Source organism: Apis mellifera, linkage group LG14, assembly GCF_003254395.2.
Source record: "Apis mellifera strain DH4 linkage group LG14, Amel_HAv3.1, whole genome shotgun sequence".
NCBI lineage: Eukaryota > Metazoa > Arthropoda > Insecta > Hymenoptera > Apidae > Apis > Apis mellifera.
The window spans coordinates 2095107-2111153 of NC_037651.1; the positions used below are offsets into that span (position 1 = coordinate 2095107).

General features: G+C 33.5%; 1 long non-coding RNA gene across 6 annotated transcripts in view; it reads left to right on the top strand.

The window, feature by feature from the left end:
* The window catches only part of LOC100577945, a 274124-nt gene that overhangs the window by 9287 nt on the left and 248790 nt on the right, over positions 1–16047 (top strand). For 4 of the 6 annotated variants that reach the window (XR_001705522.2, XR_001705521.2, XR_001705523.2 and 1 more), the window contains exon 2: positions 418–2088. This is a non-coding gene — a long non-coding RNA (furin-like protease 1). The remainder of the gene's footprint in view (positions 1–417; positions 2089–16047) is intronic. The other 2 variants (XR_001705518.2, XR_001705520.2) reach the window with 2 other exon arrangements.

The window sequence follows — 16047 nt, forward strand, 5'->3', positions numbered from 1 at the left end:
GTCCATATCGTTTTTTAATTATCCTCGAATGGCAATACTCGCGAATATAATAATATAAGAAGGGTTAAGATGCTTAATTAATCCTTTCAGAAATATATATTTTTCTTAATCATTGATAAATTATTTCTTTTTACGACATCGCTCCGTTAAATGTATCAACGTCTGATTTATAAAAAAAATTTTTTTCCTCAACTATTCTAGTCTCTGAAAAAGATTAGAAAAGATTTTAGAGCATCTATTTGCGAATGTTCCTAAAATACAATTAGATTGGCTAAGTTTAATTAAGGATGGTTAAAAATAAGCGTATTCCGTTGACCGGATGACAAATACTTAAAAGAAAAATTCCCCATTTTTCGCCAAAATCTATCCAACTATTATTATTCGAGAATTAATTCTGATGGATACGATTTTTCGTAGATCCGGAGGATGAGCTAAAACGGAGAACGAAATAGAGAAGAGCGGAACGGACGAGTCATCGACGAATTTTCCTAGGTATGCAGCCAGCAGGGAGGATGCAACGGTCGATGACGTGAATCGACCGACTTTTCGGTCGATAACTGCCCGCCACGATTGGCAGCCTCTGAATGGCTGGCCAACCGTCCCGTTCTCACTTCTGTCGGTGGACTGTTGTGCCCCGGTACCGGATAACCGGCCTATAAGTGCGTTTCCTCCGAACGAATAATCCTTTATTCCGTTCGTGATATCCCATTTCTCTGTATTACCAAATGCTGTTCGTGTACGGTTGAAGTGATCCCCTTGACCGTCTCCGAGTTTCTTCGAGCCGCTCCCCGCTCCGCGCGATCGTTGGAACGAGCAGTCCCCCCCACCACCGCGCCACGAGTTTCGAGAGGAGTGGGGGAAGAGGCGAGCAGAAAGGCGGGAAGAAGAACAGGGAAGAAGCGGCCTATTCTCTGTTTGGAATAACAGTTTGTCGAAGGTCGTTGGCGAGCATCTTCCGTCGCGTAATCGAAAAGTTGGAAATAAAAGAGAGAGGAACGAAGAGAGAAGGAGTTTGTCGGAAGGTTCTTCTTTTTCTTTTTTCCTTCTCCTCCTCTCCCTTTCCCCTCACCCGTGGAAGACAAGTGGCCACTTTCTCTCTATCCTCTCCTCAGGGGTCGGCGGATGAAGGCAAAGTGGACGGCGAGCAACGCGGAACACCGGCTCTTTCGCTACGCGCCTCGCCCTTGATTCAGAAGGACGGCCACGTGCACGACGACGGCGCGAGATAATCGGTATCACGGGGAATCACGTTCATTTCCCCACCAACTACGGCCACATGACTTGACGATCGCCCCACCTACCGCTGTTCGTCGTTGAGCGAAAGCGGCGACAGTGGCAGCAACGTGACCGACGTGGGGAGGGCGAGCGCATCACGACGACCACGACGACGATCGGCGACACCAACAACGGCGACGACGACGACGACGACGACGACGACGACGACGACGGCGACGACGACGAGGAAGAAGGAAGAAGAACGGCGGAGGAGTAAGTCATCGGTTACTACTCGCAAGGCTACTTAACGAGTGACATAGGCCGTTGGTGGTTCAGTTAGCCGCGGACGGTCAACCCAGGTGCGAGAGTCGTTCGCGCTCTTTTATCCTTTTTTCTTTTTCGTTATCTCCCCCCTCCCTCTTCCGTTCTTTCTTTTCTCCCCCTTATTCCACCTCTATTTCGCCTTTTTTCTCGAACGACTTTTCGGGTGGGTAGAAAAAGATTCGCCAAGATTGGATAGATAGATAGTTAGATAGTTAGATAGATAGATAGGTAGATAAGTGTTGATCGTGGTGACTGTGCTGGTGCCGTTGTTTGTTGTCGTTGTTCTTCGGCTCGGGAAGTAGCGGTTTTCAGTGTGGATAGTGCGGATAACAGTGACGAGTGTGAAACTGGAGCCGCAAGCGGTAGAAGCAGTTGCAGTCGAGAGCTATCATGTGCCCGCGGAGGATCTTCGGACTGGCCATCGTCGCGCTGGTGACTTTTGGTGGACGAGCGGCAGCCTATACGAATCAGTGGGCAGTGCATATCGAGGGGGGACCGGATGTGGCCCAGCAGGTCGCGCGAGAGCATGGATTTCAATATCTCGATAAGGTAGGAATTACCTGTGTATAATTCAACCTCTCTCCTATTTTCATCGATCTTTTACTCGAAAGAGAGATGTAACGTTAAAATTACGATATAATATAATATTAAAAAGTAACAATTTAGTTATCTGGTAGTATTTGTAGTTTTTATTACGATTGGAATTGGCCGGAGAGATTGCAGTTAAAAAGTTTCAATTTTTTCTTTTTAAATAGGAGAATTTATTATCTATATTACATCTCTTATCTAAAGTAGTATTGTATTTCGTGTTAGATTTATTTAAAAATACGGGGAGAGAGTTAACACTTGTTTGCTCTGTTCTCGTTTCGAAATTAATATATAATTTAATCGAAAGTGAGATTAAAAATGATCGATAATAATATTTTTTTTTTAATTCACGCGCGATCAATAATATCAATATTGATAAATATCGACAAATATTATTGTTTTCGCGTCTTTGGATAAAGAATGATTCTTGATAATTACGAATAAAATAATCAAATAATTAATTTACAGTTCATTTCTCGTATAAATAATAAAAAATCGAATTGATCGCGTATTTCATACGAATTCTTAATTCGCATTCGCGGAATAACTCTTCCTTTTACGATTAAAATTTATAAAAAATTAGTAAATAATGAATTACACTCTGATTATTTTAAAAATACTGATTTAACATATTTATATACAGAAATAAATTCAATTCTATTTTTAATAATAATTTTTATGTTAATTTTAATAACAAAAATTACTTACATTGAAAAAAAACCTTACGAAAAAAAAATAATCATATCAACAATCTATTTACCAACCTCTGTAAATATTAATTATATATGAAATTTTGGATCTGGAATTCTTGGAATTTTTTTTAATAATTCAAATCATTTCTGGATTTATTCTATCTATACATTACTGCCCAAATATAGATATTGCATTCTGATCAATTGCTAACATTATAAAAGATATAAATTCAGGATGATTATTCCGTTTAATTCACATAAATGGAGCATCATTTTATTTCCTAGTTATATATTTTATTATTCATATAAATTAAACCATACCGTGGGATGCCTACTTTTTCACTCTGCATGAAAAATTTTTTCGATTCGATCAGAATTGACAGGAAAAGAAAAAAATATGCAACACAGCAACAAGTAACATACACACAAACGCGTGTATGTAAAATAACATTGCGCGACGATTGCGTAAAAATATTGCGCGGGAATTTTATCATACTTTTCAATGTGTTAGATTTCACACGCTAAATCAAACAACATTTATTTTCGAGAAGAATAATAATAATAATCCGGCTTAATATTAAAAACGCTTTGTAATTCCCGCAAATCGTTCAATTCATGGCAATATAGTTCCAGCTAGTATCTCTGCAAAAGGTCAGGGTTTAACGCCTGCTTCCCTGACCCGAAGAACTCACTTGCGAAAAAGATCACTTTTCATTTTCTCGTTGGCATTCGTGGAACGCAGTTAATTCTATCCGGTTTATTAAGATTTACCCTTTGTCGATCAATGCGGCTGATACGTGTAATTAATCGTGGATCTAAGGTTGTAACGCGCGACGTTTGCTCGAACTCGTCCACGGCTCGAAACCGTGGAATTTAATTGCTGATCCGGGCCGGTTGATATCTCTCGCGCTCGTTATCGAAAGGAAATCGGAGTAGCTCTTGGCTTTTCTATCGTGGACAATTAGACCGGCTCGAAAGTTACCGGTGATCGTTGCTCGAGGACTATAAAACGAGAGGTGGAGAATCTAATAAGTAGAGTACTCTTTAGAATGTGCATCAAAGATCTTGGCTTTGTACAACCACTTGGGAAAAATATCGAAGAGAGAGAGAGAGGGGTTATTTTATCTTTTCTTTTAATTAACGGTTTCTTTGGAAATAAATTATTCGCAAATTGAAGGGTATATTGAAAATAAAAGTTTAGCAAAGATTGTTTTTTTTCTCTCTCTTCTTCTTTTTATCAAATGATTATAAAATATTGATATCACGGATTTAATTTTTATTTATCAACGCGGGATTGATAATTGTAGACGATCGATTGTGTGGATGAATAATTAGAAAATTGTGAAACTCTTGCAAAATAACACTTACGTAACTCGAATTGTTACGTGTTCAATTTCCTCTTATTTTAAATTCATCCTTAAGTAAAGTTATTATAAATGTAAAATTGATACGAGGATTATTTCGATAATGACTCTCTTATATTTACCTTAGAATAATTTCGATAAAATAATTCAAATTGGATATTTAAAAATATTTACGTCGATGAATTTTTTTTTCTTTTTTTTTATTCAACGCGATAATTAAAACGAAAGATCTTTTGAGTTATGGATCTTTCGATAAGATACGAGAGATATTCGTGCAAAAAAATGCAACGAAATTAAAAATAATTGGACAGCATTACTCATATTTACTCGCATGCAAATGCAGTATTTAAATGTTAAAATCTTTTTTCCACCTTTCTTGAAGGAAGCGTAAATTCATTAAAAAAAATATCGAAATACACAAATAATTATTACGTCAATTTTCTCAATTTCAATGAATTAAGCTCATAATATCGAATGTCCAAAAAAATTCTCGAGTCTCCAATATAATTAAAATTATTTAAAATTTCAGATTAAGTGAGAAAAACGTTTCTCATTTCATTTTACTTTTCGTCCAAAAAATCCAAAATGGCCATTTGTCGTAACTTTTCTTTTTTTTTATCCGTCAAATCGAACAATATCGTCTCTAACGATTTCTAATCGATTTTCTGAAATCGATTCCTGCGTACAGATCGGACTCTCGATATCACGGCTAGAAACTTTTTCAAAGTGAGAAATTTCCTCGAGGTGGAGGCTCAATCATGCGAGGCTCATCTTTCCCCCGTCACGTGTAATATTGCCGGGTTCAAGGAGGAACATTTCCGAGGTTTCTTTAAAAAGGGAGCCACGAATTCTTCAATGTAATTTCAGGATTTCTTCGTGTTTATGCAATTCGACCGTAATTCCGACGGAATTTTCTTTATATTATTATCAGGGCGTCGTCCGTGCTTATTTGTCGATGATTTATCTTCGTCGTATTATTCTCGCAATCTCTCTCTCTCTCTCTCTCTTGAAGTTATTTATTCAGCGTTTCCTACATTTGAGATAATAATTTATAAATTTATATATGAGCAGTGTTGAAATTTCAATGTATTCCTTGCTATATTGGGCAGAGATGTAAAGATTATATACACGGTTATATTGAATGTGAAATTGTTCCTTTAAAAGGAGATTCAAAAAATAAATTTAAACGTAAGAAAAGAAGGAAAACGTGGGAATAATTTTATTAAAATTTCAAATCGATCAATTTGATTGTATGATATTATTAAATAGGTTTAATAATTAATTATTAATATTTTCAGAGTTTGTACGTGAATATATCTAAATCATGTATACGTTAATTTCGATGAATTTCACGTGAAAAATAATTCTGAAAAAAAGTAATCGATAATGCATTTCGAATAAGTATATCCTAAATTTAGGATAACATATTTTCCAAAATATTAATCTTTAAAAATTTCTCCCTCTCTCAATAATATCGAAAATTTTCGTCGAATTCGCGGATGCATAATTAAAAAGAAAAAAAAAAAAAAAAAATTTCTTCCTCCACTTTTCGAAATATTCCAAAAAATATATATACATTTTCCAATACATTCGTTTCAAATTTTATATAATGCTGTTTTCGCGAATACTACGTAGGAAAACTACGTGTCAATTATTTTTTCAAAAAAAAAAAAAGGATAAAAAATTATCTCCCGCGTAAATTTTATCCGTTTTAACAAATAATGTTATATCCGCTCATATTTCTTTAAATAGACATGAATCAAGCGATGCTCGAAACGCGAGATTAATTCCACGAAATCCACCGATTACACATTTCATACCTGAAATCGTTTCACTTTACTACAAAGCAAAAATTTTCGAAAATTCATCAGGATGAAAATATTTGTATATCCCATACTGTCTTAATAAGAAAGTCCCCCACTTTTTTTTTTTTTTTTGGAAACGAGAGCATGGAATTATACCTGCGCATTTATAAAAAAAAAAAAAAAAAAAGAAATCCAGCTCTATTTCGAGGCAACTTTTATCTCTGGGAAGCTTTGGCTCGGTAACTGGGTCACTTTTTAACTACTTTATGGGTTATTGCGAGGATGTCGAGAGAAGTTTGACGAATCGACGTTGGAAATTCATTAATTTGCGCGTCAATCTTACGTTTCTCTCTCTCTCTCTCTCTCTCTCTCTCTCTCTGTTCGTTTCGTAAATTAGAGAAACTCGGGTGTGGCCGGTTTCGAAGATCGGTTTCGATCGGTTCTCGCGGATCGAAGACGGAAATTAACCTTCGAATGGAACCTCCTTTCTGCCTAAATAGTTTTCATCGAGGCCTCGTCGCTCCCCTATCTTCGCTTTCCGCGTCACTTCTCGTTCGATGCTGAATATGAGCGATCCAAATGAGGGGGAAGAGAGAGGGAGGGGGATGAAACTCGACTTCTCTCTCTCTCTCTGCCTAAGTTACGTGCTCGTGTAATCGTGCCTTCCACTTGTTTCAATATAATATAAAGAAGAAAAAAAAAAATGACGGTCGAAATTGTCTATTGGAGCGGAAACGGAGCATTGAGATAGAGTTATTCTTTTTCTTTTTCTTTTTTTTATATTCCATCTAATAACGAGAGAGAAAGGTTGATTTCGCGTGTAATATTTATTTGAAGTATTTCGATACATCACAAGATTGTACAATTATTCTTTCATGGATGGTATAAAGAGAAAAAGAATTTATTAAAATTGTTAATTTAATTTGTCTCAACTTTTTCTTATGCATATTATTATTTATTCGTTTATTTATGCTGTTTTAAAATACCATTTGTCCTTTGTTTCTAATTAAATTTGAGAAAAAAAGAAAAGTTAATATTATCATTTGAGATTTAATTCGAGATCCGTATATCGTACGATCCGTCCATTTTGTTTTTCTTACTCGTAATAGAAAGATAATAAAGAGAAATAGAGAGAATTTGCATAGAGATTTATCGTACGAACGTAATTTTCAATATATTCGTTGAGGAGTAATTGTTAATAATTATTGAAAAACGAGAAAAAGATTATAATTGTTAAGAAAATTTTAAGAGCTCCTCGTCCCATATTCGCCATACCCGTCCATCAGATGTAAAATTGACAGGGATCACGACCGAGCTCGTTTCTACCAATAAATTATTGTCACGATCAACCTATGGACGAGACCACACGCGTATCTCTATTGGCAGTTTAAAAGGCGGATTCCTAGAACTGCACTTAGGGCACAATTGAAACTTGTGCTTTCAAAGCGTCTTTTCTCAACGATGAGCTCTCCACTCTTCTGCGTTGTTTGCGCGCGGGGAGAAAATTTACTCGTGAGGTTGACGTTTCATTCGGTTTTTCCCCACTTATCTCGTTTAGAATTAGATGGAAGATGGCTGGACGAGTTGAATGCGCTTGGAATTGCGTAATAGCTTCGTCGAATTCAATGTACCAAATGTACCGGCCAATTGTAAACAGTCAGTTATTACGTAATTACGGAAAAAAATTTACGAATTCTTATATTTTCCAATACAACGTTCTTTATATCAGTGCACACATTTTTCTAGACATATGTCTATATACTTGATTGATCAATAATCAAGTGTATATGGTAAATATTAAGAGATAAATATTATTTGTAATGGAAAATGATTATATTTTAAAAAAATTGGAACAAGATTGTTTTCGAGATATTTCTAAAAATATATATATTTTTTCTATCCTCCTCTTTTTTCATTGTGCGAAAGTGAAACTTAGAATTGGATGATGTTCATCGCGAATCGATATTCCATGATCAATTTAAATTTCACGATTATTATAATTCTGTATTTCGCAACAATTTTATCGAGTAGTTTCTAGCCATCATCACGGAAATACAGAGATATTTAATATATATATCAATTTAATTCTCGTCTCATAATGTAGATTAAAAGATCGAAAATGAAATTAAAGAATAAATGCGGAAAAATTAGCAAGAAATTTCGTAATATCAAAAAAAAAAAAAAGAATATTGAAAATGATTTCTCTTTTAATATAGCTTATTTAAAAAAATCGGTAATATCTCTCTCTCTCTCTCTCTCTTTCTCATTGCGCTCTTGCTGGCACGGATTGTAAAAATAATAACTCGAAACTTCTGCTCGACTCTTTTATTCTTTTTCAAGCGGAAGGCGCGAAAGTAATTGATGCTATTAGCGTTGGCCCGTTATTTTTTTTTTTTTTTTTTTTTTTTTAGCTTCGTAACGGTCGTATCGGTTTATTTTTCACGTCGTCGGTATTGCCGCAAATTTAATTTTGCTCATCGTTGCTCCCGCGTTAACTTCAATATACTCCAGTGACCCGGGTGATGGAGTATATTTACTTATTTTTGCCAACACATCGGCCGTTGGCGTATATATATGTGCCGACGTGTGCGCGAACGTTTGTTCACCGTGCTTCTTCTTGCGTGCTCAGCCTTCTGTTTTCAGGAGCAATTTGCATCACCTTAAATTTCCAACGGATCGGTTTACCTTTCCATTCTACGATTTTATTTTATTATCCTTACAAATGGAATGGTAAATCGAGACGTGGCCGAAACCATCCTTCCGTGTTAATTTATCCGTAAGAGTGATAAATCTCGATTCGTCCATCGGACGAAAATTTATTATCCTCTGTTCCTCCAATATTTCTTCTTCATCTCTTTGGAATATAAATTTTTCCTTTTCTCTTTTTCTAGGATCTTTTGGATTAATTTTATTTAAGGGAATACTTTTTGCAGTTGTATGAAATGTGTTCTTCGATTCAAAGGGACAGAGATACGTATCTATTTTAGATTATTTTTTTCAAGATACATATCTTTATTTCGTTTGGGTTGAAAATTGATTGTTCTTTTTTTGGATCTTTTTAAAACGAATCCAAAATAAATTATTGCAGAGATGTAGAATAAAATTGATACAAAGGAAACAATTTTCCATCGAGATTGCGAAGAAAAATTTATCGATTAATTTTAATTGTTCCGATAAAAGGAAAATAAAATACGAAACACTTTTCCCTATAATTCAATAATTACAATTCCACGATTGTTATCTGCTCTAAAACGTAAATACTCTCTCTGTGCAATTAACTTTATAGATAGCGGTTCGTTTGTATTTGTTTGTATTGGGGGAAGGAAAAATCGCGTATATACGCGATAACGGAGGATTCCTAAAAGCGTTTGCGGCCGATCATTGCGTTTCCTTTGTTGTGCAACCCGTCGTTTATCAGCCGCGGTATCCGCTCAGATATTTCATAAAAGATATTTCCTCCGCGCGATATTATTCATTCAAATAAATAAATAAATTTCGCAATTTCGTGGAAGTAACGCGCCACGCACGTTTTTATTCATTGCCGTATTTTCTTTCAGTGATTCTTCACCGATTCAGTTTAAACAAATTTGTACGTAAATGTGGATATCACATACGGTAAAACAAGCGTGGGCCGTGACGTGAAACTCGTGTACGATTTGATACCTTTGAAAAGCTGTTATTGAAAATGCAACGCTTTAAAAATAGCAAGCGATCGATTTGCGATATCTCTTTCGATAAATAAATAAATAAACGATGTCAATGTTAATAAAATAATTTTGTATAATTATTCTTCTGCTCGTTTGAAGCTGGCCAATGTTTGGAAATTGCGACGAATTTTAAAAAATTAAAATTATTCGAGATCAATTGTTGAGAATAATCAAGTAAAAAATATATATATAATTTCAACATTGAAATATAAGACCGTAACAACATTATTCGAAGTAAATTTCGTTCACAGTTTATTTTTAACGGTATAGTCATTTGCACTACTCGCATACTCGTTTTAGCAATACACGTCATATCGAGCAAGTAATTATAAATCGATGATCGAGTGGTGAAATTGTTTATCGATATTTTTAATCATTTCCAATTTTTCTTCCATTTATTTTCACGATTTTTCGACGAAAAGATTTTAAGATTATTTGAGGAAAATTTAATCAAATTAATCAAAGAAGAATTAAGAATCTTGCACATTTTTCAATAGTTCTGGTTGATTTTCGTACGATCTCTACACGTCCATTTATAGAAAAGCTATTAATATCCAATCAACGTTTACAAAAAGAATATTTTTTTTTCTCAAAAATATCCCAATGTAGATAAAACAGACGCTCTATGTATAACCTTACCACACCGATATTTTACTTCGCCACCGACGTTTATTGCTCCCTATTCCTCTTGGTTTGAAACCAAAAATTATTTCCTATCCGAGCGAAGCAGATTAGTTAAATTATTAGTTAAAATTCAATCTCGAAACAAAGTTGCTGTACTTATCATTAATTTCGAGAAGATGAAATACATTGCCACCACAATAAGGGATTAAATTAATTTGCCAACAATTTCGATACTTTTTCATTTCGATTTCGTTGAAAGAGGAGGTTTTTCTTTTTTCTTTTTTCATAACGAATCGACTTGGTGGAGCGGAAACGATTCTTTGTCGTTGAGAAAATAATCCACTCCTGTTCGAAAAAAGTTGTCACGCGAGAAGTGGGTCCAACACTTTCCAACGTAAAAGTCGTAAGAAATTTTGTAGAATCACTTTATAATAGCGAAACTCGTGCTAACTGAATGGGCCGATAAACTTCCCCCTTTGGGCCAAGTTTTCCACGATGAAAAAGTTTCGGTTAAATAGAAATCTAACGGCGTGAAGGAAAAATCCGGTTACTCGTTATCGTCCCCTGAAACGAGATGAGCTGGATTCTCGAATCTTCTTCTGTCGCTATGCAAACCTGTTGGATTTATTTGTATTCTAATTGAAAAAAATTGAATGAAATATTTTTAATTTTCCGTAAGCGACACTTTCGTGAAATTTTTGTTTCAACTTATATGTCCACTTTGTGTATATATGTATTTTTTAAATATTTGTAAAGTGGATGTTTATCACGTTTTTTCGACGTAATTCGAAATATCGTTTCAAAAAAATATGTTATATACTCACTCGAAATGATGACGCGAAATAATTACTTAAAATAATTACTCGCTCGAGATTATTCGCGTCAGTTTGTTTGTTTCGCCAGGACAAATTTAGTAATTTTGAAATTTTGCATCTCACTTCAAACGAAATCGATGTTGTTTATATTTTTGACTCGATGGCACAACTTTTATTTACATTTCGTTTTTAATTATAATTATAATTAACGGTTATTACAAATTATCATTTCTCATCGTTTATAATTTCATATAAAATTTAACCAAGTTTGGTCACGTGTATAAATCGACTTAAATTGGTTTTTGGTTTTAATTAGCATAGAGATGAATATCAGTTTCGTTTCGAAATTCTTCTCGTCAAACCAATGCCAATATGGAATAATATATTATTATTAAAAAGATTATTACACTGTTTATTTATCTAAAAAATTATACACTTTAAAGGATCGACCAATGATAATTGATCTCTACACAAATGATATTTAAATAAACTGACAATATTAGTATACGTAAAATATTAGCTTACAACAAGAGTTCTAGACATTCATATTTATTTAAATTTCGTGTTCGATATATTTTTCCCCATTGATATTTTTTTTTTTTTTTTTATTCATCATCCCGTGCATCATTTTATCGCCGCGCAAAACTTCGCTCCGTAATCGATTTAACGCGATTGGACGAGCGCCAATCGCGCTAAATACCGTTAATTCTGAAACAACGTTAAACCGGTGATTCCTGGCTTGCGGGGCTAAAATTCATTTGGAAAACCGGATAAGGGGCAAATCTTAATTCTCCTCGCGTTGTAATATAATTTTTCCACCGAATGTGTTTCAAGTAGAAAAAAAGAAAAGGAAAAAAACAGTAAGAAATAATTACGCAGAAGCAGACACTTTGAAAGGAAATGATATTCACGATGCTGATAAACTTGTATAAATATTCGTCAATTCTATGACGAATTAAGTAAGAATATATACATAGATACGTGTATATATATGTAAAGGGAAAATTACTGCATTGTTTGTTAATGAGAAAAAAAATGGAAGAATAGATTCGAGAAAAGCATAAATTAATTTCCATTCTAATTTTTATTAAAATTCATGCAGCGGATTAAATCAAGATTAAAATTTTTTGTTCGCAAAATTAATTCAAATATCCACTTTTCCTTTTGAAATTATCAATTTCAAAAAGTGAAATGTAAAAAAAATTACGTAGATAGGTATTCATAAAATAATTACCTCAAATAAAGAAGACACGTATATATTCTTATTCTTATCACAAGGAGATATCCATTTATCGAAACTCGAGGATTTATCTTTTCTATTTTGCATATATTTTCCATATACTCTGACGCACCACATTTTTCCACAATGAGACAGGCAACTCGGCAAAATACACTATTTCTTATTTCAAAGCTTACCAATTTCAACCAGATATCCACCAAACGAATACGCTTCTCGTTGTTCGACGACGAGAGGAAAGATAAGAAACAATCGATTCTCGATCATTGGATAAGGCAAACGGAGGTAAGGATCTCTCGCGAGTTTCTTCCTTTTCTTCGTTTGCCTGGTCCACGGTGGCATCCATTGTGAAAAGAGAGTAAAGAAAGTTTGCTGGAATTCCCCCTTGTAAATCCAGATTTCCAAGCCAATCGGCCGATCTTACAGGGGCCAACATTTCACTGGATTATCGTCAACCGAGATTATATAGTTTGAAGGGTGCGCCTTCCAACTCGTCGAATCTTCGCGTGTCTCGAATCTGTGATTGGCTGTTTGTCGGCTCGAGCAGCGTGCCTCAAGGTTTATGGGACGGATATTTCGAAATTCCCCTCCCCTTCCTCCTCTCGTGAATTTACGTGATTTTCGTCCGTGGTTGTCGAATTTAACACCTGAAGAAGGGTGTTGCTTTCTAAAAGGAATATATTTAATTTTAATGATTCAACATTTAATAACTTAATATATTTATTATTATTTTATAATAGGGTATCTAATCCTAGTTTTTTATTAAATTTTTTAATGACAAAAAAAATTATTATTATTAATTCAAAATTTCACCTAAAATCAATAAATTTAATTATAATTAATAATATTATTAACAATTTAAATTAATATTAGAAAAAATTAATTTATAAATCAAGTTTAACCGCTATAGCTGGCACTTATATTTATCTTTACTAGAATTAATTTCCGAATAAAACTTTCATTTTTTTTGTTTCAGAATCCTCTATTAATTATAATTTTATTTTAATTTTTAATAATTTTTACATTTTATATATAAATCAATTAATATAATTAATCTTAAAACCACAATATAATTTATTTAATAATAATAAAATAATTTTTAATAAATTAATAATAAATAATTATAATAAATAAATATAAAATTTAACTTTTATTTATTTATTCATATTATTTAATATATAATTTTATTAATTAGTATAAAATTTTAAATATTAAAATTTTGTTCATCTTGAAATATTTAAAGTTGTGTTGGATGATTTGAGAAATTGTTTAGAAATTTTGAAATTAATTTTGCGAGCAAAAAATTTTATAATTTATTTACGCGAAAGGGTTAATTTTGGGATTAATCTCGATTTAATCTGGCGCATGAATTTTAAAATAAAAATTAGAATGGAAATTCACCTTAGCTTTATTAAAGGTCTATATTAAACCCTTTTCACCACCGTGGTGCGCTACATTTCAATTAATAAGCCAACGAGGGCATCAGTTAGTACGTAACAATAGCTCGATTCTGTTGAATGGAAATATATAGCCGGTAACTTAAGAACTAGTTAAGCCATCTTTTTAAAAAATATTATCCAATAAATTTCCATTCACATCGTATTACAATGTATCGTTGTTTGTAATTGTAACAAACGGCCAATATGCCTTCTTTGCATAATAAAAATAAAATGGCCCCCCCCTCCCATCGCATTTTAAAAATGCGAAGATGAAATTTTCATCGGAGCAAATTTTTATACGATCTTTCGAACGAAATATTTATTTTTTTGTTGCTCGAAACGAAAGCTGCTTTCGATATTTTTCCCTATGGGACAAGTTAATCCGAATGGAAATATATATATTTTATAATAAATATACAGGAAGCATTGTATTTCGAACGATTCTTTCGATATATTTTACTCCCAATATTTCTATCGATCTCTATCGATTCTCTTCAATCTCGAAAATTCTTAATCATCGTTACTTATTAATTCCAAACACTTTCACTTCATTTTCTAAGTAAAAAAATCGATCGAATATCGTTTGAACACATTTTTTTTTTCAAGTGTACACAAATAATCCCTCTCTCTCTTTTTTTTATTGGGATACAAGCTATAGTAGAATCACATTTGTTACAGATATGTAAATATAATTGTTAATTATCAAAATATTAGTATAGTTTGTAATAATAATAATAATATAGTTTCGCAATATTTATTTTTGAACTCGATGAAACATTGGTGAATTATTTTTAGAATTTTAGAAAGTTTATAATGAACAATTTAATTTTGTTAACATGTTTTTCTTTTCAAGTGTACACAAATAATCCCTCTCTCTTTTTTTTATTGGGATACAAGCTATAGTGAATCACATTTGTTACAGATATGTAAATATAATTGTTAATTATCAAAATATTAGTATAGTTTGTAATAATAATATAGTTTTGCAATATTTATTTTTAAATTCGATGAAACATTGGTGAATTATTTTTAGAATTTTAGAAAGTTTACAATGAACGATTTAATTTTGTTTATGTCTGGCTACGAGATTTCATTCTTTTAAGCATGTATCACGAGTGCATCGGGTAGTGCATCGGGCGAAAGGTATTTTTTTTTGCATTGTTCGAGATGTTTCACCGGGGGGTGAAACGTTGAATTGCACGTAACGCGTGCTCCGTGCGAATGAATGGTTCGAGGGCCCTCGAGAAGCATCGCGATCCGAATGATCCTGGGAGGCTGTGGAAAGCATGAACAAAAGAGCATCGTTCCCCGATATTTGTAAGTCGTTTCCACCCTTGCCACTTTAAACGTAAAAGGGTGACTATGCCACATTAAGAGAACACTCGAGCAAGGCTAAACGCACCCTTTGTCTTTCCCGGCTTCTTATAGCTTCTCGACATCAAACGATCGGGGGGGTGAGCCGGGTAAAAAATTTCGAACCGAGAAAAAGAGAACGCATTCTCTCCCTCTCTCTCTCTTTTTTTATTGTAACGTGGGATACAAACTGTAGTGAATCATTGGATATTTGTTACAGATATGTAAATATAATTGTTTATTAAAATAGTAGTATAGTTTGTAATAACAATATATTGTAATAAATCGAGGAAACATTGGTAAATGTGAATTATTATATTTAGTTGTTAATAATATTATTATATTTAGAATTTTGGGAAGTTTATAATGAACAATAATTTAAGATAGGGAAAATAAAATTGAAAAGTGTTGAGGAATATTTCTTTTCCCTCACTCATTTTTCTCTATCCTCATAAAATTTATCAAATTTCCAATATTCAATTCTCCTCGATTTTGATTGAAATTCGAGACAAACGATCAAATTTTCATCTCACTCTATCATTCTAAACAAATCATTCCTCGTTCTTTCTTTTGAGAAAAATTCCTCAAAATTAGATTCGCATCCTTCGAAACGAGGAGGAAATATGATAAGTCAGAATTCAAATTAGAAAATTAAATCCTTTCACACACACAGATACGTATGTCGCCGCGTCATGAATAGCAATCGATATTGCGACCCCCATAAAATTTCAACTTTTCCATCGGCGAAAATCCAATTTTAATTTAAATTTCCCAGGGAAGAAAGAGAGGAGAGGGGGAAGAAAGAATCCTGGGATAATTTATAAACCTGGTCCAAAAGTGCGTTCTCTAGAAAATTGTCGCGGTCTTATATGACGATTTATCCG